Raw genomic sequence first — 27,230 nt, 5'->3', positions numbered from 1 at the left:
CTAGGTGAAGACACAGTGTCTAGGTGAAGACACAGAGTGTCTAGGTGAAGACATCGTGTGTCTAGGTGAAGACACAGAGTGTCTAGGTGAAGACATCGTGTGTCTAGGTGAAGACAGAGTGTCTAGGTGAAGACATCGTGTGTCTAGGTGAAGACACAGAGTGTCTAGGTGAAGACACAGAGTGTCTAGGTGAAGACATCGTGTGTCTAGGTGAAGACACAGAGTGTCTAGGTGAAGACATCGTGTGTCTAGGTGAAGACACAGAGTGTCTAGGTGAAGACATCGTGTGTCTAGGTGAAGACAGAGTGTCTAGGTGAAGACAGAGTGTCTAGGTGAAGACACAGAGTGTCCAGGTGAAGACACAGTGTCTAGGTGAAGACACAGTGTCTAGGTGAAGACACAGTGTCTAGGTGAAGACACAGAGTGTCTAGGTGAAGACATCGTGTGTCTAGGTGAAGACAGAGTGTCTAGGTGAAGACACAGAGTGTCCCGGTGAAGACACAGTGTCTTGGTGAAGACACAGTGTCTAGGTGAAGACACAGTGTCTAGGTGAAGACACAGTGTCTAGGTGAAGACATCGTGTGTCTGTGTCAAACATTTAAGAAATAGAGATACCCAGCTGATGTACATGTGTCTCATTCAAGATAGCACATGTGTCTCATTGAAGATAGCACATGTGTCTCATTCAAGATAGCACAAAACATCGTACCTTAGACCATCTTATCAAGTTGATAAAGAATAAACAGAAAGCAAAAATATCGTATATACAACTTTATTTACGACAGGTGTGATAGAGAGTGCATCTGCTGTGCCACAGACCATCACGGGCAGCATCTGCTGTGCCACAGACCATCACGGGCAGCATCTGCTGTGCCACAGACCATCACGGGCAGCATCTGCTGTGCCACAGACCATCACGGGCAGCATCTGCTGTGCCACAGACCATCACGGGCAGCATCTGCTGTGCCACAGACCATCACGGGCAGCATCTGCTGTGCCACAGACCATCACGGGCAGCATCTGCTGTGCCACAGACCATCACGGGCAGCATCTGCTGTGCCACAGACCATCACGGGCAGCATCTGCTGTGCCACAGACCATCACGGCAGCATCTGAAGAGGTCTACCCTGGGTCAAGGGTTCGTCATGCCGGTGTAGGACTCTTGATTCAGAGAATGGGTGCAACCTTTCCCCTTGATTTCTGTCTAACCTTGATTACTTTCCATTCCACAGGTGATGCATCACCACCTGTCTGTTGAACACTTCATTACCACCTGTCTGTTGAACATTTCATTACCACCTGTACGCCATTAGTGTTAAGTGTAGTATTAAGTGGTGTGAGTGAGGGCAAGACTCAGTAGGTGCACCTCGGTAGTCAACATTAAAATGTGTATTATAAATCTGGTCATCTATGTATACCTGGAGAGGTTTCCGGGGGTCAACGCCCCCGCGGCCCGGTCTGTGACCAGGCCTCATGGTGGACCAGGGCCTTATCAACCAGGCTGTTACTGTGTGTGGGAGGAGTGTGTACTCACCTACTTTTGGTTGCAGGGGTCGATTCACAGCTCCTGGCCCCGCCTCTTCACTGGCCGCTACTAGGTCCTCTCTCTCTCCCTGCTCCATGAGCTTTATCATACATGTACTTAAAGCTATGTATGGATCCTACCTCCACTACATCGCTTCCCAAACTATTACACTTCCTGACAACTCTGTGACTGAAGAAATACCTCCTAACATCCCTTGAATTCATCTGTGTCTTCAACTTCCAACTGTGACCCCTTGTTGCTATGTCCCATCTCTCGAACATTCTGTCTCTGTCCACCTTGTCTCTCTCCACGTATACTCCAGGTATTTTATATATCGTTATCATGTCCCCCCTATCTCTCCTGTCCTCCAGTGTCGTCAGATCGGATAGGTGGGATGTAGTGTGTGTGGGAGGAGTGTGTGGGAAGTAGCCCATAACACACCACAAGCTGAGAGAGTTGTTTTATTTACGTTCCTTCTCAAGTACCACATACCCCCTCCCTCTCTCTCTCTCTCTCTCTCTCTCTCTCTCTCTCTCTCTCTCTCTCTCTCTCTCTCTCTCTCTCTCTCTCTCTCTCTCCGTCTCTCATGACAAACATTCGCCACTCTTACAAATTTAATATTAAACCTCGGTGCAGAAATGGGAAGATAATTAGGCAAGCATTTAAGACTCACTCTGGATTCTTTACTCAGACAAAATATGAGTGAAAACAACGATAAATTGTTAAAGTGTTAGCCGTAAATTATAACTAAAATAATCCAACCTTGAAGAAAGATGTGAAGAAGCAACTGTGTTCGTGGTTCGTGTTTTTAACTAGCGTCTGTACTTGGCACAGTGACTGTACTTGGCACAGTGACTGTACTTGGCACAGTGGCTATACTTGGCACAGTGACTGTACTTGGCACAGTGGCTATACTTGGCACAGTGACTGTACTTGGCACAGTGGCTATACTTGGCACAGTGACTGTACTTGGCACAGTGACTGTACTTGGCACAGTGGCTATACTTGGCACAGTGACTGTACTTGGCACAGTGGCTATACTTGGCACAGTGACTGTACTTGGCACAGTGACTGTACTTGGCACAGTGGCTGTACTTGGCACAGTGACTGTATTTGGCACAGTGGCTGTACTTGGCACAGTGGCTGTACTTGGCACAGTGGCTGTACTTAGCATAGTGACTGTACTCAACACAGTGACTGTACTCAACACAGTTACTGTACTCAACACAGTGACTGTACTCAACACAGTTACTGTACTCAACACAGTTACTGTACTCAACACAGTGATTGTACTCACCACAGTGACTGTACTCAACACAGTGACTGTACTCAACACAGTGACTGTACTCAACACAGTGATTGTACTCAACACAGTGACTGTACTAACACAGTGACTGTACTCAACACAGTGACTGTACTCAACACAGTGATTGTACTCAACACAGTGACTGTACTCAACACAGTGACTGTACTCAACACAGTGACTGTACTCAACACAGTGACTGTACTCAACACAGTGACTGTACTCAACACAGTGACTGTACTCAACACAGTGACTGTACTCAACACAGTGACTGTACTCAACACAGTGACTGTACTCAACACAGTGATTGTACTCAACACAGTGACTGTACTAACACAGTGACTGTACTCAACACAGTGACTGTACTCAACACAGTGATTGTACTCAACACAGTGATTGTACTCAACACAATGACTGTACTCAACACAGTGACTGTACTCAACACAGTGACTGTACTCAACACAGTGACTGTACTCAACACAGTGACTGTACTCAACACAGTGACTGTACTAACACAGTGACTGTACTCAACACAGTGACTGTACTCAACACAGTGACTGTACTCAACACAGTGACTGTACTCAACACAGTGACTGTACTCAACACAGTGACTGTACTCAACACAGTGACTGTACTCAACACAGTGACTGTACTTAGCATAGTGACTGTACTCAACACAGTGACTGTACTCAACACAGTTACTGTACTCAACACAGTGACTGTACTCAACACAGTTACTGTACTCAACACAGTTACTGTACTCAACACAGCGTCTGTGTTGAGTACATAAAACAATATTACATGCAAGCTGTGTTTATTATACTGCAGAGAAGAAAGCAGGTTCGGTTGTACTATATATTAAGAGTGAGAGTCCAGTGCTCTCAAACTAAGAGTTGCCACCATGTTTCAGAAGCCACGGAGCTACAGCAGACATCAACCATGTTTCAGAACCCACGGAACTACAGCAGACATCAACCATGTTTCAGAACCCACGGAGCTACAGCAGACATCAACCATGTTTCAGAACCCACGGAACTACAGCAGACATCAACCATGTTTCAGAACCCACGGAACTACAGCAGACATCAACCATGTTTCAGAACCCACGGAACTACAGCAGACATCAACCATGTTTCAGAACCCACGGAACTACAACAGACATCAACCATGTTTCAGAACCCACGTAACTACAGCAGACATCAACCTTGTTTCAGAACCCACGGAACTACAGCAGACATCAACCATGTTTCAGAACCCACGGAACTACAGCAGACACCAACCATGTTTCAGAACCCACGGAGCTACAGCAGACATCAACCATGTTTCAGAACCCACGGAACTACAGCAGACATCAACCATGTTTCAGAACCCACGGAGCTACAGCAGACATCAACCATGTTTCAGAACCCAAGGAACTATAGCAGACATCAACCATGTTTCAGAACCCACGGAGCTACAGCAGACATCAACCATGTTTCAGAACCCACGGAGCTACAGCAGACATCAACCATGTTTCAGAACCCACGGAACTACAGCAGACATCAACCATGTTTCAGAACCCACGGAGCTACAGCAGACATCAACCATGTTTCAGAACCCACGGAACTACAGCAGACATCAACCATGTTTCAGAACCCACGGAACTACAGCAGACATCAACCATGTTTCAGAACCCACGGAGCTACAGCAGACATTAACCATGTTTCAGAACCCACGGAACTACAGCAGACATCAACCATGTTTCAGAACCCACGGAGCTACAGCAGACATCAACCATGTTTCAGAACCCACGGAACTAAAGCAGACATCAACCATGTTTCAGAACCCACGGAACTACAGCAGACATCAACCATGTTTCAGAACCCACGGAGCTACAGCAGACATCAACCATGTTTCAGAACCCACGGAACTACAGCAGACATCAACCATGTTTCAGAACCCACGGAACTACAGCAGACATCAACCATGTTTCAGAACCCACGGAGCTACATCAGACATCAACCATGTTTCAGAACCCACGGAACTACAGCAGACATCAACCATGTTTCAGAACCCACGGAGCTACAGCAGACGTCAACCATGTTTCAGAACCCACGGAACTACAGCAGACATCAACCATGTTTCAGAACCCACGGAACTACAGCAGACATCAACCATGTTTCAGAACCCACGGAACTAAAGCAGACATCAACCATGTTTCAGAACCCACGGAACTACAGCAGACATCAACCATGTTTCAGAACCCACGGAGCTACAGCAGACATCAACCATGTTTCAGAACCCACGGAACTACAGCAGACATCAACCATGTTTCAGAACCCACGGAACTACAGCAGACATCAACCATGTTTCAGAACCCACGGAGCTACATCAGACATCAACCATGTTTCAGAACCCACGGAACTACAGCAGACATCAACCATGTTTCAGAACCCACGGAGCTACAGCAGACATCAACCATGTTTCAGAACCCACGGAACTACAGCAGACATCAACCATGTTTCAGAACCCACGGAACTACAGCAGACATCAACCATGTTTCAGAACCCACGGAGCTACATCAGACATCAACCATGTTTCAGAACCCACGGAACTACAGCAGACATCAACCATGTTTCAGAACCCACGGAACTACAGCAGACATCAACCATGTTTCAGAACCCACGGAACTACAGCAGACATCAACCATGTTTCAGAACCCACGGAACTACAGCAGACATCAACCATGTTTCAGAACCCACGGAACTACAGCAGACATCAACCATGTTTCAGAACCCACGGAATTACAGCAGACATCAACCATGTTTCAGAACCCACGGAACTACAGCAGACATCAACCATGTTTCAGAACCCACGGAACTACAGCAGACATCAACCATGTTTCAGAACCCACGGAGCTACATCAGACATCAACCATGTTTCAGAACCCACGGAACTACAGCAGACATCAACCATGTTTCAGAACCCACGGAACTTCAACAGACATCAACCATGTTTCAGAACCCACGGAACTACAGCAGACATCAACCATGTTTCAGAACCCACGGAACTACAGCAGACATCAACCATGTTTCAGAACCCACGGAGCTACAGCAGACATCAACCATGTTTCAGAACCCACGGAACTACAGCAGACATCAACCATGTTTCAGAACCCACGGAGCTACAGCAGACATCAACAATGTTTCAGAACCCACGGAACTACAGCAGACATCAACCATGTTTCAGAACCCACGGAGCTACAGCAGACATCAACCATGTTTCAGAACCCACGGAATTACAGCAGACATCAACCATGTTTCAGAACCCACGGAACTACAGCAGACATCAACCATGTTTCAGAACCCACGGAACTACAGCAGACATCAACCATGTTTCAGAACCCACGGAGCTACAGCAGACATCAACCATGTTTCAGAACCCACGGAACTACAGCAGACATCAACCATGTTTCAGAACCCACGGAGCTACAGCAGACATCAACCATGTTTCAGAACCCACGGAGCTACAGCAGACATCAACCATGTTTCAGAACCCACGGAACTACAGCAGACATCAACCATGTTTCAGAACCCACGGAGCTACAGCAGACATCAACCATGTTTCAGAACCCACGGAGCTACAGCAGACATCAACCATGTTTCAGAACCCACGGAACTACAGCAGACATCAACCATGTTTCAGAACCCACGGAGCTACAGCAGACATCAACCATGTTTCAGAACCCACGGAACTACAGCAGACATCAACCATGTTTCAGAACCCACGGAGCTACAGCAGACATCAACAATGTTTCAGAACCCATGGTGGTCAGAGTCAGTGATGATGGTGGTCAGAGTCAGTGATGATGGTGGTCAGAGTCAGTGATGATGGTGGTCAGAGTCAGTGATGATGGTGGTCAGAGTCAGTGATGATGGTGGTCAGAGTCAGTGATGATGGTGGTCAGAGTCAGTGATGATGGTGGTCAGAGTCAGTGATGATAGTGGTCAGAGTCAGTGATGATGGTGGTCAGAGTCAGTGATGATGGTGGTCAGAGTTAGTGATGATGGTGGTCAGAGTCAGTGATGATGGTGGTCAGAGTAAGTGATGATGGTGGTCAGAGTCAGTGATGATGGTGGTCAGAGTCAGTGATGATAGTGGTCAGAGTCAGTGATGATAGTGGTCAGAGTCAGTGATGATGGTGGTCAGAGTCAGTGATGATGGTGGTCAGAGTTAGTGATGATGGTGGTCAGAGTCAGTGATGATGGTGGTCAGAGTTAGTGATGATGGTGGTCAGAGTCAGTGATGATGGTGGTCAGAGTCAGTGATGATGGTGGTCAGAGTTAGTGATGATGGTGGTCAGAGTCAGTGATGATGGTGGTCAGAGTTAGTGATGATGGTGGTCAGAGTCAGTGATGATAGTGGTCAGAGTCAGTGATGATGGTGGTCAGAGTCAGTGATGATAGTGGTCAGAGTCAGTGATGATGGTGGCCAGAGTCAGTGATGATGGTGGTCAGAGTCAGTGATGATAGTGGTCAGAGTCAGTGATGATGGTGGTCAGAGTCAGTGATGATAGTGGTCAGAGTCAGTGATGATGGTGGTCAGAGTCAGTGATGATAGTGGTCAGAGTTAGTGATGATGGTGGTCAGAGTCAGTGATGATGATGGTCAGAGTTAGTGATGATGGTGGTCAGAGTTAGTGATGATGGTGGTCAGAGTTAGTGATGATGGTGGTCAGAGTGAGTGATGATGGTGGTCAGAGTCAGTGATGATGGTGGTCAGAGTTAGTGATGATGGTGGTCAGAGTTAGTGATGATGGTGGTCAGAGTCAGTGATGATGGTGGTCAGAGTCAGTGATGATGGTGGTCAGAGTCAGTGATGATGGTGGTCAGAGTTAGTGATGATGGTTGTCAGAGTTAGTGATGATGGTGGTCAGAGTTAGTGATGATGGTGGTCAGAGTTAGTGATGATGGTGGTCAGAGTTAGTGATGATGGTGGTCAGAGTTAGTGATGATGGTGGTCAGAGTTAGTGATGATGGTGGTCAGAGTTAGTGATGATGGTGGTCAGAGTTAGTGATGATGGTGGTCAGAGTTAGTGATGATGGTGGTCAGAGTTAGTGATGATGGTGGTCAGAGTTAGTGATGATGGTGGTCAGAGTTAGTGATGATGGTGGTCAGAGTTAGTGATGATGGTGGTCAGAGTTAGTGATGATGGTGGTCAGAGTCAGTGATGATGGTGGTCAGAGTCAGTGATGATGGTGGTCAGAGTCAGTGATGATGGTGGTCAGAGTTAGTGATGATGGTGGTCAGAGTCAGTGATGATGGTGGTCAGAGTCAGTGATGATGGTGGTCAGAGTCAGTGATGATGGTGGTCAGAGTCAGTGATGATGGTGGTCAGAGTCAGTGATGATGGTGGTCAGAGTCAGTGATGGTGGTGGTCAGAGTTAGTGATGATGGTGGTCAGAGTCAGTGATGATGGTGGTCAGAGTCAGTGATGATGGTGGTCAGAGTTAGTGATGATGGTGGTCAGAGTCAGTGATGATGGTGGTCAGAGTCAGTGATGATGGTGGTCAGAGTCAGTGATGATGGTGGTCAGAGTCAGTGATGATGGTGGTCAGAGTTAGTGATGATGGTGGTCAGAGTTAGTGATGATGGTGGTCAGAGTTAGTGATGATAGTGGTCAGAGTCAGTGATGATGGTGGTCAGAGTTAGTGATGATAGTGGTCAGAGTCAGTGATGATGGTGGTCAGAGTCAGTGATGATGGTGGTCAGAGTCAGTGATGATGGTGGTCAGAGTCAGTGATGATGGTGGTCAGAGTCAGTGATGATCGTGGTCAGAGTTAGGGATGATGGTGGTCAGAGGGAGTGATGATGGTGGTCAGAGTCAGTGATGATGGTGGTCAGAGTCAGTGATGATAGTGGTCAGAGTTAGTGATGATGGTGGTCAGAGTTAGTGATGATGGTGGTCAGAGTTAGTGATGATGGTGGTCAGAGTTAGTGATGATGGTGGTCAGAGTTAGTGATGATGGTGGTCAGAGTCAGTGATGATGGTGGTCAGAGTCAGTGATGATGGTGGTCAGAGTCAGTGATGATAGTGGTCAGAGTCAGTGATGATGGTGGTCAGAGTCAGTGATGATAGTGGTCAGAGTCAGTGATGATGGTGGTCAGAGTCAGTGATGATAGTGGTCAGAGTTAGTGATGATGGTGGTCAGAGTCAGTGATGATGGTGGTCAGAGTTAGTGATGATGGTGGTCAGAGTTAGTGATGATGGTGGTCAGAGTTAGTGATGATGGTGGTCAGAGTCAGTGATGATGGTGGTCAGAGTCAGTGATGATGGTGGTCAGAGTTAGTGATGATGGTGGTCAGAGTTAGTGATGATGGTGGTCAGAGTCAGTGATGATGGTGGTCAGAGTCAGTGATGATGGTGGTCAGAGTCAGTGATGATGGTGGTCAGAGTTAGTGATGATGGTTGTCAGAGTTAGTGATGATGGTGGTCAGAGTTAGTGATGATGGTGGTCAGAGTTAGTGATGATGGTGGTCAGAGTTAGTGATGATGGTGGTCAGAGTTAGTGATGATGGTGGTCAGAGTTAGTGATGATGGTGGTCAGAGTTAGTGATGATGGTGGTCAGAGTTAGTGATGATGGTGGTCAGAGTTAGTGATGATGGTGGTCAGAGTTAGTGATGATGGTGGTCAGAGTTAGTGATGATGGTGGTCAGAGTTAGTGATGATGGTGGTCAGAGTTAGTGATGATGGTGGTCAGAGTTAGTGATGATGGTGGTCAGAGTCAGTGATGATGGTGGTCAGAGTCAGTGATGATGGTGGTCAGAGTCAGTGATGATGGTGGTCAGAGTTAGTGATGATGGTGGTCAGAGTCAGTGATGATGGTGGTCAGAGTCAGTGATGATGGTGGTCAGAGTCAGTGATGATGGTGGTCAGAGTCAGTGATGATGGTGGTCAGAGTCAGTGATGATGGTGGTCAGAGTCAGTGATGGTGGTGGTCAGAGTTAGTGATGATGGTGGTCAGAGTCAGTGATGATGGTGGTCAGAGTCAGTGATGATGGTGGTCAGAGTTAGTGATGATGGTGGTCAGAGTCAGTGATGATGGTGGTCAGAGTCAGTGATGATGGTGGTCAGAGTCAGTGATGATGGTGGTCAGAGTCAGTGATGATGATGGTCAGAGTTAGTGATGATGGTGGTCAGAGTCAGTGATGATGGTGGTCAGAGTAAGTGATGATTATGGTCAGAGTCAGTGATGATGGTGGTCAGAGTTAGTGATGATAGTGGTCAGAGTCAGTGATGATGGTGGTCAGAGTCAGTGATGATGGTGGTCAGAGTCAGTGATGATGGTGGTCAGAGTCAGTGATGATGGTGGTCAGAGTCAGTGATGATAGTGGTCAGAGTTAGTGATGATGGTGGTCAGAGTTAGTGATGATGGTGGTCAGAGTCAGTGATGATGGTGGTCAGAGTCAGTGATGATAGTGGTCAGAGTTAGTGATGATGGTGGTCAGAGTTAGTGATGATGGTGGTCAGAGTCAGTGATGATGGTGGTCAGAGTCAGTGATGATGGTGGTCAGAGTCAGTGATGATGATGGTCAGAATTAGTGTTTTGAGAACGGTATAAAATATTGACGAGTTGATGATTAAGACACATGTTCAACAGTTCGGTATCTTTATTGATGAGACTTTTAGCCTACACAGTAGACTTCTTCAGTCAGATACACAAGCAGCAGGTGTAGTAGGTGGTCAGTCCCTCAGCCAAGGTTGACAGACTGATGATTACATCATCTCTATTACATCACACATGATACACAGAATCAGTCTCAGTCATTTCAAGTTTCACAGAAGACAACATGGCAGATATTTTGATGAGTTCTGTCACCAAACTCACATTTAAATTAGTCTAAAACCGAGCAGTTGTTTACCTTGTTACACAGTTTTGACATGGTAATACACTGGATAACTATCACGTAGCTACAAGGGCTGGGTTGTCCCTGAACAACCTAGTGGAGTGAATGTGATAATGGGATATTATACCAACACGTTGTTCCAAACCATTTAGATGAACTCTTCTCCAGGCTGAGGGACTGATCACCTCAAAACTACGTTTCGAAGGTGATGGACTGATGACATCCTCTTTATACATCTCTACTGTTTCTGCTGCCTCCTCTGTATCGTAGATATATGGTTCAGAGAACCGATGAATTACTTTTCTAGACTCAAAAAGCCTACCGTGTAGGCGGAGCGTTTCGGAATAAAAATACCTAACTGTTGTACATATGTCCTACTGATCAACCAGCTGCTTATATCCACATCCAAGGAGGCAGAGTCATCCACCTGCTCTCTCTCAGGAACCATCCAGACCTACCTTCCAGTCACCCACACGCACCACTATGATTTTCTCCTCTTAACATATTCACATTAAGCTCTAGGGGGATAAAATCTCCGAGGATGCCGGAATCCAATTACGCGAGTGCTATTCACGTAGGTTAATGGCTTGTGTCGAAGGTGGAGAATAGGGTAATAAGCCTGTAAAGGCTGAGGAAGACCCAGGTCCGGAGGTAACCCTATTACTAGATAGATGTAAACGAGATATAGGATAATCTCATATTTTATGCAAGGATATTAAGACAGTAGTTCCAATTGCCAATTATTATTATTATTATTATTATTATTATTATTATTATTATTATTATTATTATTATTATTATTATTATTATTATTATTATTATTATTATTGTTGTTGTTGTGAGATGATGCAGTGAGAGACATTAGAGACAAAGAAGGTTGATGATGATGACTGTTGAGTTGAAGATTGTGGAGGTCGCTTCACCAGTGTTGGAATTCTGGTGTAAATGACGTAAATATTTTCTGTTCTGGGTGTACAAGGTCAGTGGTACCACTGTACATGTGGGTACCATTGTACCAGTGGTTCCACTGTGCCTGTAGGTACCATTGTACCGGTGGTACCACTGGTACAATTTTTGTTCGCTGTTAAGGAGTCGTAAATTTTTCAGTCTTCGAGAGGGATACTTGTTTATCTCACACTGACTTCACTCTTCCCTTCATCTCATCTGAATATTGATTGATGTAGTAAATATTGATTGATGTAGTGAATACTGATTGATGAAGTGAATATAGTTTAGTACAATGGCATGTGCCATTGCAATAAAAGGAACTACAATCCAGGGTTACACTGAGGCAACTCTGTCACTGAGGGAAGTCACTGAGTGAAGACATCCTCAACAATTCCATATTAATCCTTTAGTAAATAATTAGTATACATCTTTATGACTTCATGAATAAGCACATTAGATGGTGATTTTAGTTTTCATTTCCAGTAAGAAGAGCAGAGAATCTGACGTCAATACACTGACTTCTACCATACTCATATATCCCCTTCCTTCCACTAGTCTCACCACCACTACTACCAGACTTAACCTCGACCTGTTCCACCACAACCAACAACAACAGATTACCTGCTCCTGTATCATCATTATCATTGCCATTAATCAGCCTAATGATGGACGACCCAAGTGAATTCTTCACGAACATCTCCGTAATCTCTGACACAGTCCTGACCCCCACATGACGCCACTGTTTACATGGTCACCCACTCCACCTCAGCCCAGGCCGCCCACACTCTTCTAACTCCATATTCATCAAGAATTACAAGAAGCCATTATCACGTGCCTTAAATATTCCATGGAGAAGGAACCTAGACACCGGAGTCAGGCCGTAGTCATGAAAAACCACTGATATAGCCCCACTCCAAAAGGGTGGCCATAAAGCAGTTGCAAAAATCTATAGACCTATAACGATCATGTCCCACAGTATCAAGAGTTTTGAATTTCCTCTCAACGTGTTCCACTACTACCAAACTTTCCCTCAACCTGTTCCACCACTACCAAACTTTCCCTCAACCTGTTCCACCACTACTACCAAACTTCCCCTCAACGTGTTCCACCACTACTACCAAACTTCCCCTCAACCTGGTTCCACTACCACTACCAAACTTCCCCTCAACCTGTTCCTTCACCTGAGCCTGGAGCGACAGGTGTCAGGTGTATGGCAGTGTTGCCACCCGCCCCACCTTGCCTTCCCTTCCCTACATTACACTACATTTCTCCGGTGAATGCTCTGACAGTTATATACTCAATCCTAAGAGCATTTTGACATACTAAACTAACTTGACTAATATTGTATCTCTGGCAGAAGTAGATGCATGTATATTATATACATTTTTATTGCTTGACGGCATCTGAGTTGAAGAATCAACCGGAAAAATGAAGTTGTGTGAGTATATTTATATTGTGTCAAGTAGCAGCGATCAGCAGGGCGGTTTGTGTTCCGGGAAGGGTAAGACAGGGGTTTGTATAGGGGCTAATTGCAGGGAGGGCATACCCTGGCGTTCATGATGGAAGGGAAAACCTTCATTATGCAAAATGCAGGAGGTGAGACATTGTGGGGTCGGCTGCGCTGACCGGAGCTTGGCTGCGCCGGCCCGAGGTAAGATTCCACCTTCCAGCCACTCTCCTGCAAGCTTCCTGGAGGGACCAGGAGCTGCCTGTGTGGACAGTTAAGTGTCAGGGGCTAGGAGCTATGTTGGAGCCCTGAGGCCTAGCAGTGAGGATGAAGCTGAGGGAGGATGTGGAGTGTAGGATGGAGGGAGGTGGAGGGGAGCAGGCTGGCGGAGCCGGCCCACTGTGGAGGCAGCGTCGGCAGTGCAGTGTGAGACGTGTGTGAGTGTAGTGTTCAACCCCCCGGCTGCGACCACTCTCCCTACACCACCCTTCCTGCAGCCACTACCACCATCATACCCGCCCCTGGTTAGTCTTAATTACCACATCTACCCAACCAGCAACCACAACCACACATGCAGAGTAGCACACTCACACCCCACCACATGCTACCCCCCAACATGTGACTGTAATATGCCGGACACGCAAGTAAGCATCACATAGCTGGCACTATGGCTGCTCTACGACACGTCTCTCTCTTCCCCGAGGCTTCCCACACACAGTGCCACTGCCCAGATAGTGTGGATCAGTGCCTTGGGTCACCGCCCTCACCCCAACACTACCCTCCACGTCACGTTATAACGGTGTTTTTGCACAGTCGTGTCACGACTCTGGCATAATATGCTCCTCACTGGGTGGGAAATACTCAGGATTGCTCTAGGCAGCAACGAGAGATATCTGTCACACACACACACACACACACACACACACACACACACACACACACACACACACACACACACACACACACACACACACACACACACACACACACACACACACACACACACACACACACACACACACACACACACACACACACACACACACACTACACTACACATGGTATGACTGATGACTTAACCTGGGCTACATCTACAGTCACTAGCTTAAATCATGATAACAAGTCCCCCTTGAAAAAGGGTTCCTTGATGCCCTTGATGGAGCTGGGCTCTTGATATAAGAAAGTGAACCTGTCCTGCCAGGTTCCTAAGACCCTACGGGTCTATCGCTCGCCCATGAATGTCGTAATATAAAAACTACAAAGGAACAAGATACAAGTCTGATTACAAACTGCTTAAAAACACTAATATTTCTGTGTAATAGTGACGACTGTAAATACAGTAACGAGTGTGTGTATGTGTGTGTGTGTGTGTGTGTGTGTGTGTGTGTGTGTGTGTGTGTGTGTGTGTGTGTGTGTGTGTGTGTGTGTGTGTGTGTGTGTGTGTGTGTGTGTGTATACCCACCAAATTGTGGTTGCAAGGGTAGAGTGTGTGTGTGTGACAGTAACTACAGTGTGACAGTAACTACAGTGTGACAGTAGCTACAGTGTGTGACAGTAACTACAGTGTGACAGTAACTACAGTGTGACAGTAGCTACAGTGTGTGACAGTAACTACAGTGTGACAGTAACTACAGTGTGACAGTAGCTACAGTGTGTGACAGTAACTACAGTGTGACAGTAACTACAGTGTGACAGTAATTACAGTATGTAAGAGTAACTACAGTGTGACAGTAGCTACAGTGTGTGACAGTAACTACAGTGTGACAGTAACTACAGTATGAAAGAGTAACTACAGTGTGACAGTAATTACAGTGTGACAGTAACTACAGTGTGTGACAGTAACTACAGTGTGTGACAGTAACTACAGTGTGTGACAGTAACTACAGTATGTAAGAGTAACTACAGTGTGACAGTAACTACAGTGTGACAGTAACTACAGTGTGACAATAACTACAGTGTGACAGTAACTACAGTGTGACAGTAACTACAGTGTGACAGTAATTACAGTATGTAAGAGTAACTACAGAGTGACAGTAACTACAGTGTGACAGTAACTACAGTGTGACAGTTACTACAGTGTGACAGTAACTACAGTGTGTGACAGTAACTACAGTATGTAAGAGTAACTACAGTGTGACAATAACTACAGTGTGACAGTAACTACAGTGTGACAGTAACTACAGTGTGACAGTAATTACAGTATGTAAGAGTAACTACAGAGTGACAGTAACTACAGTGTGACAGTAACTACAGTGTGACAGTAACTACAGTGTGACAGTAACTACAGTGTGACAGTAACTACAGTGTGACAGTAATTACAGTATGTAAGAGTAACTACAGTGTGACAGTAACTACAGTGTGACAGTAATTACAGTATGTAAGAGTAACTACAGTGTGACAGTAACTACAGTGTGACAGTAATTACAGTATGTAATAGTAACTACAGTGTGACAGTAACTACAGTGTGTGACAGTAACTACAGTGTGACAGTAACTACAGTATGTAAGAGTAACTACAGTGTGACAGTAACTACAGTGTGTGACAGTAACTACAGTGTGACTGTAACTACAGTGTTACAGTAACTACAGTGTGACAGTAACTACAGTGTGACAGTAACTACAGTGTGTGACAGTAACTACAGAGTGACAGTAACTACAGCGTGTGACAGTAACTATAGTGTGACAGTAACTACAGTGTGACAGTAACTATAGTGTGACAGTAACTACAGTGTGACAGTAACTACAGTATGTAAGAGTAACTACAGCGTGACAGTAACTACAGTGTGACAGTAACTACAGTGTGACAGTAACTACAGTGTGACAGTAACTACAGTGTGAATCGAAGACTAACCCAAAAGGATTCTTTCAGGTATACAGAAGTAAGATCAGGGACAAGATAGGCCCACTCAAAAGTTCCTCGGGTCAGCTCACTGACAGTGATAAGGAAATGTGTAGAATTTTTAACACATACTTCCTCTCAGTTTTTACACATGAGGATACCAGCGATATTCCAGTAATGATAAATTATGTAGAACTGGACGATAATAAACTGTGCACGATTAGGGTCACAAGTGACATGGTCCTTAGGCAAATAGATAAATTAAAACCTAACAAATCCCCAGGCCCTGATGAACTGTATGCAAGGGTTCTAAAGGAATGTAAAGAGGAGCTTAGCACACCTTTGGCTAATCTTTTCAACATATCACTACAAACTGGCATGGTGCCAGATAAGTGGAAAATGGCAAATGTGATACCTATTTTCAAAACAGGTGACAGGTCCTTAGCTTCGAACTATAGACCAATAAGCCTAACCTCCATAGTGGGAAAATTTATGGAATCAATAATTGCCGAGGCAGTTCGTAGCCACCTTGAAAAGCATAAATTAATCAACGAATCTCAGCATGGTTTTACAAAGGGGCGTTCCTGCCTTACGAATTTATTAACTTTTTTCACTAAAGTATTTGAGGAGGTAGATCATGGTAATGAATATGATATTGTGTATATGGACTTCAGTAAGGCTTTTGACAGGGTCCCACATCAGAGACTATTGAGGAAAATTAAAGCACATGGAATAGGAGGAGAATTTTTTTCCTGGATAGATGCATGGTTGACAAATAGGCAGCAGAGAGTTTGCATAAATGGGGAGAAATCAGAGTGGGGAAGTGTCACGAGCGGTGTTCCACAGGGGTCAGTGTTGAGCCTCCTGCTGTTCACAATCTACATAAACGACATAGATGAGGGCATAAAGAGCGACATCGGCAAGTTTGCCGATGACACCAAAATAGGCCGTCGAATTCATTCTGACGAGGACATTCGAGCACTCCAGGAAGATTTGAATAGACTGATGCAGTGGTCGGAGAAGTGGCAGATGCAGTTTAATATAGACAAATGCAAAGTTCTAAATGTTGGACAGGACAATAACCATGCCACATATAAACTAAATAATGTAGATCTTAATATTACGGATTGCGAAAAAGATTTAGGAGTTCTGGTTAGCAGTAATCTGAAACCAAGACAACAGTGCATAAGTGTTCGCAATAAAGCTAATAGAATCCTTGGCTTCATATCAAGAAGCATAAATAATAGGAGTCCTCAGGTTGTTCTTCAACTCTATACATCCTTGGTTAGGCCTCATTTAGATTATGCTGCACAGTTTTGGTCACCGTATTACAGAATGGATATAAATTCTCTGGAAAATGTACAAAGGAGGATGACAAAGTTGATCCCATGTATCAGAAACCTTCCCTATGAGGATAGACTAAGGGCCCTGAAACTGCACTCTCTAGAAAGACGTAGAATTAGGGGGGATATGATTGAGGTGTATAAATGGAAGACAGGAATAAATAAAGGGGATGTAAATAGTGTGCTGAAAATATCTAGCCTAGACAGGACTCGCAGCAATGGTTTTAAGTTAGAAAAATTCAGATTCAGGAAGGATATAGGAAAGTACTGGTTTGGTAATAGAGTTGTGGATGAGTGGAACAAACTCCCAAGTACCGTTATAGAGGCCAGAACGTTGTGTAGCTTTAAAAATAGGTTGGATAAATACATGAGTAGATGTGGGTGGGTGTGAGTTAGACCTGATAGCTTGTGCTACCAGGTCGGTTGCCGTGTTCCTCCCTTAAGTCAATGTGACCTGACCTGACTAGGTTGGGTGCATTGGCTTAAGCCGGTAGGAGACTTGGACCTGCCTCGCATGGGCCAGTAGGCCTTCTGCAGTGTTCCTTCGTTCTTATGTTCTTATGTTCTTATGACAGTAACTACAGTGTCACAGTAACTACAGTGTGACAGTAACTACAGCATGACAGTAACTACAGTGTGACAGTAACTACAGTGTGACAGTAACTACAGTGTGACAGTAACTACAGTGTGACAGTAGCTACAGTATGACTGTAACTACAGTGTGACAGTAACTACAGTGTGACAGAAACTACAGTATGTAAGAGTAACTGCAGTGTGACAGTAACTACAGTGTGACAGTAACTACAGTGTGACAGAAACTACAGTATGTAAGAGTAACTGCAGTGTGACAGTAACTACAGTGTGACAGTAACTACAGTGTGACAGTAACTACAGCATGTAAGAGTAACTACAGTGCGACAGTAACTACAGTGTGACAGTAACTACAGTATGTAAGAGTAACTACAGTGTGACAGTAACTACAGTGTGTGACAGAAACTACAGTATGACTGTAACTACAGTGTGACAGTAACTACAGTATGTAAGAGTAACTACAGTGTGACAGTAACTACAGTGTGTGACAGAAACTACAGTATGACTGTAACTACAGTGTGACAGTAACTACAGTGTGTGACAGTAACTATAGTGTGACAGTAACTACAGTGTGACAGTAACTGTAGTGTGAGAGTAACTACAGTGTGAGAGTAACTACAGTGTGACAGTAACTACAGTGTGAGAGTAACTACAGTGTGAGAGTAACTACAGTGTGACAATAACTACAGTGTGACAGTAACTACAATGTGTGACAGTAACTACAGTGTGACAGTAACTACAGTGTGAGAGTAACTACAGTGTGACAGTAACTACAGTGTGTGACAGTAACTACAGTGTGACAGTAATTACAGTGTGAGAGTAACTGCAATCTGTGACAGTAACTACAGTCTGTGACAGTAACTACAGTGTGACAGTAACTACAGTGTGAGAGTAACTACAGAATGTGACAGTAATTACAATGTGACAGTAACTACAGTGTGACAGTAACTACAGTGTGACAGTAACTACAGTGTAGGACAGTAAGTACAGTGTGACAGTAACTACAATGTGACAGTAATTACGGTGTGACAGTAACTACAGTGTGACAATAACAACAGTGTGACAGTAACTACAGTGTGACAGTAACTACAGTGTGTGACAGTAATTCCAGTGTGACAGTAACTACAGTGTAACAGTAACTACAGTGTGTGACAGTAACTACAGTGTGTCAGTAACTACAGTGTGACAGTAACTACAGTGTGACAGTAACTGCAGTGTGAGAGTAACTACAGTGTGACAGTAGCTACAGTGTGACAGTAACTACAGTGTTACAGTAACTACAGTGTGACAGCAACTACAGTGTGACAGTAACTGCAGTGTGAGAGTAACTAAAGTGTGACAGTAACTACAGTGTGTGAGAGTAACTACAGTGTGACAGTAACTACAGTGTGTGACAGTAACTACAGTGTGACAGTAACTACAGTGTGACAGTAACTACACTGTGTGACAGTAACTACAGTGTGACAGTAACTACAGTGTGTGACAGTAACTACAGTGTGACAGTAACTACAGTGTGACAGTAACTACAGTGTGTGACAGTAACTACAGTGTGTGACAGTAACTACAGTGTGAGAGTAACTAAAGTGTGAGAGTAACTACAGTGTGAGAGTAACTACAGTGTGAGAGTAACTACAGTGTGAGAGTAACTACAGTGTGAGTGTAACTACAGTGTGAGAGTAACTACAGTGTGAGAGTAACTACAGTGTGAGAGTAACTACAGTGTGAGAGTAACTACAGTGTGAGTGTAACTACAGTGTGAGAGTAACTACAGTGTGAGAGTAACTACAGTGTGAGAGTAACTACAGTGTGAGAGTAACTACAGTGTGAGAGTAACTACAGTGTGAGAGTAACTACAGTGTGAGAGTAACTACAGTGTGAGAGTAACTACAGTGTGAGAGTAACTACAGAGTGAGAGTAACTACAGTGTGAGAGTAACTACAGTGTGACAGTAACTACAGTGTGAGTGTAACTACAGTGTGAGAGTAACTACAGTGTGAGTGTAACTACAGTGTGAGAGTAACTACAGTGTGAGAGTAACTACAGTGTGACAGTAACTACAGTGTGAGAGTAACTACAGTGTGAGAGTAACTACAGTGTGACAGTAATTACAGTGTGAGAGTAACTACAGTGTGAGAGTAACTACAGTGTGAGAGTAACTACAGTGTGACAGTAACTACAGTGTGACAGTAACTACAGTGTGAGAGTAACTACAGTGTGACAGTAACTACAGTGTGACAGTAACTACAGTGTGAGAGTAACTACAGTGTGAGAGTAACTACAGTGTGACACTAACTACAGTGTGAGAGTAACTACAGTGTGAGAGTAACTACAGTGTGAGAGTAACTACAGTGTGACAGTAACTACAGTGTGAGAGTAACTACAGTGTGAGAGTAACTACAGTGTGAGAATAACTACAGTGTGAGAGTAACTACAGTGTGAGAGTAACTACAGTGTGAGAGTAACTACAGTGTGAGAGTAACTACAATGTGAGAGTAACTACAGTGTGAGAGTAACTACAGTGTGACAGTAACTACAGTGTGACAGTAACTACAGTGTGACAGTAACTACTGTGTGAGAGTAACTATAGTGTGACAGTAACTACAGTGTGAGAGTAACTACAGTGTGAGAGTAACTACAGTGTGACAGTAACTACAGTGTGACAGTAACTACAGTGTGACAGTAACTACAGTGTGAGAGTAACTACAGTGTGACAGTAACTACAGTGTGAGAGTAACTACAGTGTGAGAGTAACTACAGTGTGACAGTAACTACAGTGTGAGAGTAACTACAGTGTGAGAGTAACTACAGTGTGACAGTAACTACAGTGTGAGAGTAACTACAGTGTGAGAGTAACTACAGTGTGACAGTAACTACAGTGTGAGAGTAACTACAGTGTGAGAGTAACTACAGTGTGACAGTAACTACAGTGTGAGAGTAACTACAGTGTGAGAGTAACTACAGTGTGACAGTAACTACAGTGTGAGAGTAAGTACAGTGTGAGAGTAACTACAGTGTGACAGTAACTACAGTGTGAGAGTAACTACAGTATGAGAGTAACTACAGTGTGAGAGTAACTACAGTGTGACAGTAACTACAGTGTGAGAGTGTGAGAGTAACTACAGTGTGAGAGTAACTACAGTGTGAGAGTAACTACAGTGTGAGAGTGTGAGAGTAACTACAGTGTGAGAGTAACTACAGTGTGAGAGTAACTACAGTGTGACAGTAACTACAGTGTGAGAGTAACTACAGTGTGAGAGTAACTACAGTGTGAGAGTAAGTACAGTGTGAGAGTAACTACAGTGTGAGAGTAACTACAGTGTGAGAGTAACTAGTAACTACAGTGTGACAGTAACTACAGTGTGAAGTAACTACAGTGTGAGAGTAACTACAGTGTGATAGTAACTACAGTGTGAGAGTGTGAGAGTAACTACAGTGTGAGAGTAACTACAGTGTGAGAGTAACTACAGTGTGAGAGTAACTACAGTGTGAGAGTAACTACAGTGTGAGAGTAACTACAGTGTGAGAGTAACTACAGTGTGAGAGTAACTACAGTGTGAGAGTAACTACAGTGTGACAGTAACTACAGTGTGACAGTAACTACAGTGTGACAGTAACTACAGTGTGAGAGTAACTACAGTGTGACAGTAACTACAGTGTGACAGTAACTACAGTGTGACAGTAACTACAGTGTGAGAGTAACTACAGTGTGAGAGTAACTACAGTGTGAGAGTAACTACAGTGTGAGAGTAACTACAGTGTGAGAGTAACTACAGTGTGAGAGTAACTACAGTGTGAGAGTAACTACAGTGTGACAGTAACTACAGTGTGACAGTAACTACAGTGTGAGAGTAACTACAGTGTGACAGTAACTACAGTGTGACAGTAACTACAGTGTGACAGTAACTACAGTGTGAGAGTAACTACAGTGTGACAGTAACTACAGTGTGAGAGTAACTACAGTGTGAGAGTAACTACAGTGTGACAGTAACTACAGTGTGAGAGTAACTACAGTGTGACAGTAACTACAGTGTGACAGTAACTACAGTGTGAGAGTAACTACAGTGTGACAGTAACTACAGTGTGAGAGTAACTACAGTGTGAGAGTAACTACAGTGTGACAGTAACTACAGTGTGAGAGTAACTACAGTGTGACAGTAACTACAGTGTGACAGTAACTACAGTGTGAGAGTAACTACAGTGTGACAGTAACTACAGTGTGAGAGTAACTACAGTGTGAGAGTAACTACAGTGTGAGAGTAACTACAGTGTGACAGTAACTACAGTGTGAGAGTAACTACAGTGTGAGAGTAACTACAGTGTGACAGTAGCTACAGTGTGAGAGTAACTACAGTGTGACAGTAACTACAGTGTGAGAGTAACTACAGTGTGAGAGTAACTACAGTGTGAGAGTAACTACAGTGTGACAGTAACTACAGTGTGAGAGTAACTACAGTGTGACAGTAACTACAGTGTGAGAGTAACTACAGTGTGAGAGTAACTACAGTGTGACAGTAACTACAGTGTGAGAGTAACTACAGTGTGAGAGTAACTACAGTGTGACAGTAACTACAGTGTGAGAGTAGTGTGAGAGTAACTACAGTGTGACAGTAACTACAGTGTGAGAGTAACTACAGTGTGACTACAGTGTGAAGTAACTACAGTGTGACAGTAACTACAGTGTGACAGTAACTACAGTGTGAGAGTAACTACAGTGTGACAGTAACTACAGTGTGAGAGTAACTACAGTGTGAACTACAGTGTGAGAGTAACTACAGTGTGAACTACAGTGTGAGTGTGAGTGTGAACTACAGTGTGACAGTAACTACAGTGTGAGAGTAACTACAGTGTGAGAGTAACTACAGTGTGAGAGTAACTACAGTGTGAGTGTGAGTGTGAACTACAGTGTGACTACAGTGTGACAGTAACTACAGTGTGAGAGTAACTACAGTGTGAGAGTAACTACAGTGTGAACTACAGTGTGAGAGTAACTACAGTGTGAGAGTAACTACAGTGTGAGAGTAACTACAGTGTGACAGTAACTACAGTGTGACAGTAACTACAGTGTGAGAGTAACTACAGTGTGACAGTAACTACAGTGTGAGAGTAACTACAGTGTGAGAGTAACTACAGTGTGACAGCTTCAGTGATTCTCCCTCAGTTAGGTTACTATGATAATGTTTATACACCACTCTACTCCAAGCTGCTGTGTTGCTGCTGTGTTGCTGCTGTGTTGCTGCTGTGTTGCTGCTGTGTTGCTGCTGTGTTGCTGCTGTGTTGCTGCTGTGGTGCTGCTGTGTTGCTGCTGTGTTGCTGCTGTGTTGCTGCTATGTTGATACTAGTGTTGCTGCTGTGTTGCTGCTGTGTTGCTGGTGTGTTGCTGCTGTGTTGCTGCTGTGTTGCTGCTGTGTTGCTGCTGTGTTGCTGGTGTGTTGCTGCTGTGTTGCTGCTGTGTTGCTGCTGTGTTGCTGCTGTGTTGCTGCTGTGTTGCTGCTGTGTTGCTGCTGTGTTGCTGCTGTGTTGCTGCTGTGTTGCTGCTGTGTTGCTGCTGTGTTGCTGCTGTGTTGCTGCTGTGTTGCTGCTATGTTGCTGCTGTGTTGCTGTGGTGTTGCTGTTGTGTTGCTGTTGTGTTGCTGTTGTGTTGCTGCTGTGTTGCTGTGGTGTTGCTGTTGTGTTGCTGTTGTGTTGCTGTTGTGTTGCTGCTGTGTTGCTGCTGTGTTGTTGCTGTGTTGCTGTTGCGTTGCTGTTGTGTTGCTGTTGTGTTGCCGCTGTGTTGCTGTTGTTTTGCTGCTGTGTTGCTGCTGTGTTGCTGCTGTGTTGCTGTTGTGTTGCTGCTGTGTTGCTGTTGTGTTGCTGCTGTGTTGCTGTTGTGTTGCTGCTGTGTTGCTGCTGTGTTGCTGTTGTGTTGCTGCTGTGTTGCTGCTGTGTTGCTGTTGTGTTGCTGCTGTGTTGCTGTTGTGTTGCTGCTGTGTTGCTGTTGTGTTGCTGCTGTGTTGCTGCTGTGTTGCTGTTGTGTTGCTGCTGTGTTGCTGCTGTGTTGCTGTGGTGTTGCTGTGATGTTGCTGCTGTGTTGCTGTTGTGTTGCTGCTGTGTTGCTGTTGTGTTGCTGCTGTGTTGCTGCTGTGTTGCTGTTGTGTTGCTGCTGTGTTGCTGCTGTGTTGCTGTGGTGTTGCTGTGATGTTGCTTCTGTGTTGCTGTTGTGCTGCTGCTGTGTTGCTGCTGTGTTGCTGTTGTGTTGCTGCTCTGTTCCTGCTGTGTTGCTGTGGTGTTGCTGTGGTGTTGCTGCTGTGTTGCTGTGGTGTTGCTGTAGTGTTGCTGCTGTGTTGCTGTGGCGTTGCTGTGGTGTTGCTGTGGTGTTGCTGTGGTGTTGCTGCTGTGTTGCTGTGGTGTTGCTGTAGTGTTGCTGCTGTGTTGCTGTGGCGTTGCTGTGGTGTTGCTGTGGTGTTGCTGCTGTGTTGCTGTGGTGTTGCTGCTGTGTTGCTGCTGTGTTGCTGCAGTGTTCCTGTTGTGTTGCTGTTGTGTTGCTGTGGTGTTGCTGTGGTGTTGCTGCTGTGTTGCTGTGGTGTTGCTGTAGTGTTGCTGCTGTGTGGCTGTGGCGTTGCTATTGTGTTGTTGTTGTGTTGCTGTTGTGTTGCTGTTGTTTTGTTGTTGTGTTGCTGTTGTGTTGCTGTTGTGTTGCTGTTGTGTTGCTGTGGTGTTGCTGTTGTGTTGCTGTTGTTTTGTTGTTGTGTTGCTGTTGTTTTGTTGTTGTGTTGCTGTTGTGTTGCTGTTGTGTTGCTGTGGTGTTGCTGTGGTGTTGTTGTGGTGTTGCTGCTGTGTTGCTGTGGTGTTGCTGCTGTGTTGCTGTTGTGTTGCTGTGGTGTTGCTGCTGTGTTGCTGTGGTGTTGCTGCTGTGTTGCTGTTGTGTTGCTGTGGTGTTGCTGCTGTGTTTCTGTTGTGTTGCTGCTGTGTTGCTGTTGTGTTGCTGTGGTGTTGCTGCTGTGTTGGTATGGTGTTGCTGCTGTGTTGCTGTTGTATTGCTGCTGTTTTGCTGCTGTGTTGCTGCTGTGTTGCTGCTGTGTTGCTGCTGTGTTGCTGTGGTGTTTTTGTGAATGTTGCTGCTGCTGTTGTGGATCCTGAAGCTGTCATTGGCTGTGCTGCTGTTATGACAGCTGGTGGTGGTGGTGTGTTGCTGTTATGACAGCTGGTGGTGGTGGTGTGCTGCTGTTATGACAGCTGGTGGTGGTGGTGTGCTGCTGTTATGACAGCTGGTGGTGGTGGTGTGTTGCTGTTATGACAGCTGGTGGTGGTGGTGTGCTGCTGTTATGACAGCTGGTGGTGGTGGTGTGCTGCTGTTATGACAGCTGGTGGTGGTGGTGTGCTGCTGTTATGACAGCTGGTGGTGGTGGTGTGCTGCTGTTATGACAGCTGGTGGTGGTGATGTGCTGCTGTTATGACAGCTGGTGGTGGTGGTGTGCTGCTGTTATGGCAGCTGGTGGTGGTGGTGTGCTGCTGTTTTGACAGCTGGTGGTGGTGGTGTGCTGCTGTTATGACAGCTGGTGGTGGTGGTGTGCTGCTGTTATGACAGCTGGTGGTGGTGGTGTGTTGCTGTTATGACAGCTGGTGGTGGTGGTGTGCTGCTGTTATGACAGCTGGTGGTGGTGGTGTGCTGCTGTTATGACAGCTGGTGGTGGTGGTGTGCTGCTGTTATGACAGCTGGTGGTGGTGGTGTGCTGCTGTTATGACAGCTGGTGGTGGTGGTGTGCTGCTGTTATGACAGCTGGTGGTGGTGGTGTGCTGCTGTTATGGCAGCTGGTGGTGGTGGTGTGCTGCTGTTATGACAGCTGGTGGTGGTGGTGTGTTGCTGTTATGACAGCTGGTGGTGGTGGTGTGCTGCTGTTATGACAGCTGGTGGTGGTGGTGTGTTGCTGTTATGACAGCTGGTGGTGGTGGTGTGCTGCTGTTATGACAGCTGGTGGTGGTGGTGTGCTGCTGTTATGACAGCTGGTGGTGGTGGTGTGCTGCTGTTATGACAGCTGGTGGTGGTGGTGTGTTGCTGTTATGACAGCTGGTGGTGGTGGTGTGCTGCTGTTATGACAGCTGGTGGTGGTGGTGTGCTGCTGTTATGACAGCTGGTGGTGGTGGTGTTCTGCTGTTATGACAGCTGGTGGTTGTGGTGTGTTGCTGTTATGACAGCTGGTGGTGGTGGTGTGCTGCTGTTATGACAGCTGGTGGTGGTGGTGTGCTGCTGTTATGACAGCTGGTGGTGGTGGTGTGCTGCTGTTATGACAGCTGGTGGTGGTGGTGTGCTGCTGTGATGACAGCTGGTGGTGGTGGTGTGCTGCTGTTATGACAGCTGGTGGTGGTGGTGTGCTGCTGTTATGACAGCTGGTGGTGGTGGTGTGCTGCTGTTATGACAGCTGGTGGTGGTGGTGTGTTGCTGTTATGACAGCTGGTGGTGGTGGTGTGCTGCTGTTATGACAGCTGGTGGTTGTGGTGTGTTGCTGTTATGACAGCTGGTGGTGGTGGTGTGCTGCTGTTATGACAGCTGGTGGTGGTGGTGTGCTGCTGTTATGACAGCTGGTGGTGGTGGTGTGCTGCTGTTATGACAGCTGGTGGTGGTGGTGTGCTGCTGTTATGACAGCTGGTGGTGGTGGTGTGCTGCTGTTATGACAGCTGGTGGTGGTGGTGTGCTGCTGTTATGACAGCTGGTGGTGGTGGTGTGCTGCTGTTATGACAGCTGGTGGTGGTGGTGTGTTGCTGTTATGACAGCTGGTGGTGGTGGTGTGCTGCTGTTATGACAGCTGGTGGTGGTGGTGTGCTGCTGTTATGACAGCTGGTGGTGGTGGTGTGCTGCTGTTATGACAGCTGGTGGTGGTGGTGTGCTGCTGTTATGACAGCTGGTGGTTGTGGTGTGTTGCTGTTATGACAGCTGGTGGTGGTGGTGTGCTGCTGTTATGACAGCTGGTGGTGGTGGTGTTGTTTAAGATGGTTGCTCTTGCTGCAAGGTGTTGTTGTTGCTGTTGCTGCTGCTGCTGCTGCTGCTGCTGCTGCTGCTGCTGCTGCTGCTCCAGCTGCTGCTGCTGCTGCTGCTGCTGCTGCTGCTGCTCCAGCTGCTGCTGCTGCTGCTGCTGCTGCTGCTCCAGCTGCTGCTGCTGCTGCTGCTGCTGCTGCTGCTGCTGCTGCTGCTGCTCCAGCTGCTGCTGCTGCTGCTGCTGCTCCAGCTGCTGCTGCTGCTGCTGCTGTTGCTGCTGCTGCTGCTGCTGCTGCCCCAGTTGCTGCTGCTGCTGCTGCTGCTGCTGCTCCAGCTGCTGCTGCTGCTCCAGCTGCTGCTGTTGCTGCTGCTGCTGCTGCTGCTGCCCCAGCTGCTGC

General features: G+C 45.8%; 1 protein-coding gene across 1 annotated transcript in view; it reads left to right on the top strand.

The window, feature by feature from the left end:
* The first annotated feature begins 13,468 nt into the window (after positions 1–13,468).
* LOC138851370 (blood vessel epicardial substance-A-like) overlaps positions 13,469–27,230 on the top strand; it is a 46,526-nt gene continuing 32,764 nt past the window's right edge. The window contains exon 1 of the mRNA XM_070080423.1: positions 13,469–13,634. The gene's annotated coding sequence lies outside the window, so the exon portion shown is untranslated. The remainder of the gene's footprint in view (positions 13,635–27,230) is intronic.

The sequence above is a fragment of the Cherax quadricarinatus genome, unplaced genomic scaffold (assembly GCF_038502225.1).
Source record: "Cherax quadricarinatus isolate ZL_2023a unplaced genomic scaffold, ASM3850222v1 Contig434, whole genome shotgun sequence".
NCBI classification, from domain to species: Eukaryota; Metazoa; Arthropoda; class Malacostraca; order Decapoda; family Parastacidae; genus Cherax; species Cherax quadricarinatus.
Note: the sequence above shows the minus strand (reverse complement) of the source record. Positions and strands in the feature narration are given on the sequence as shown.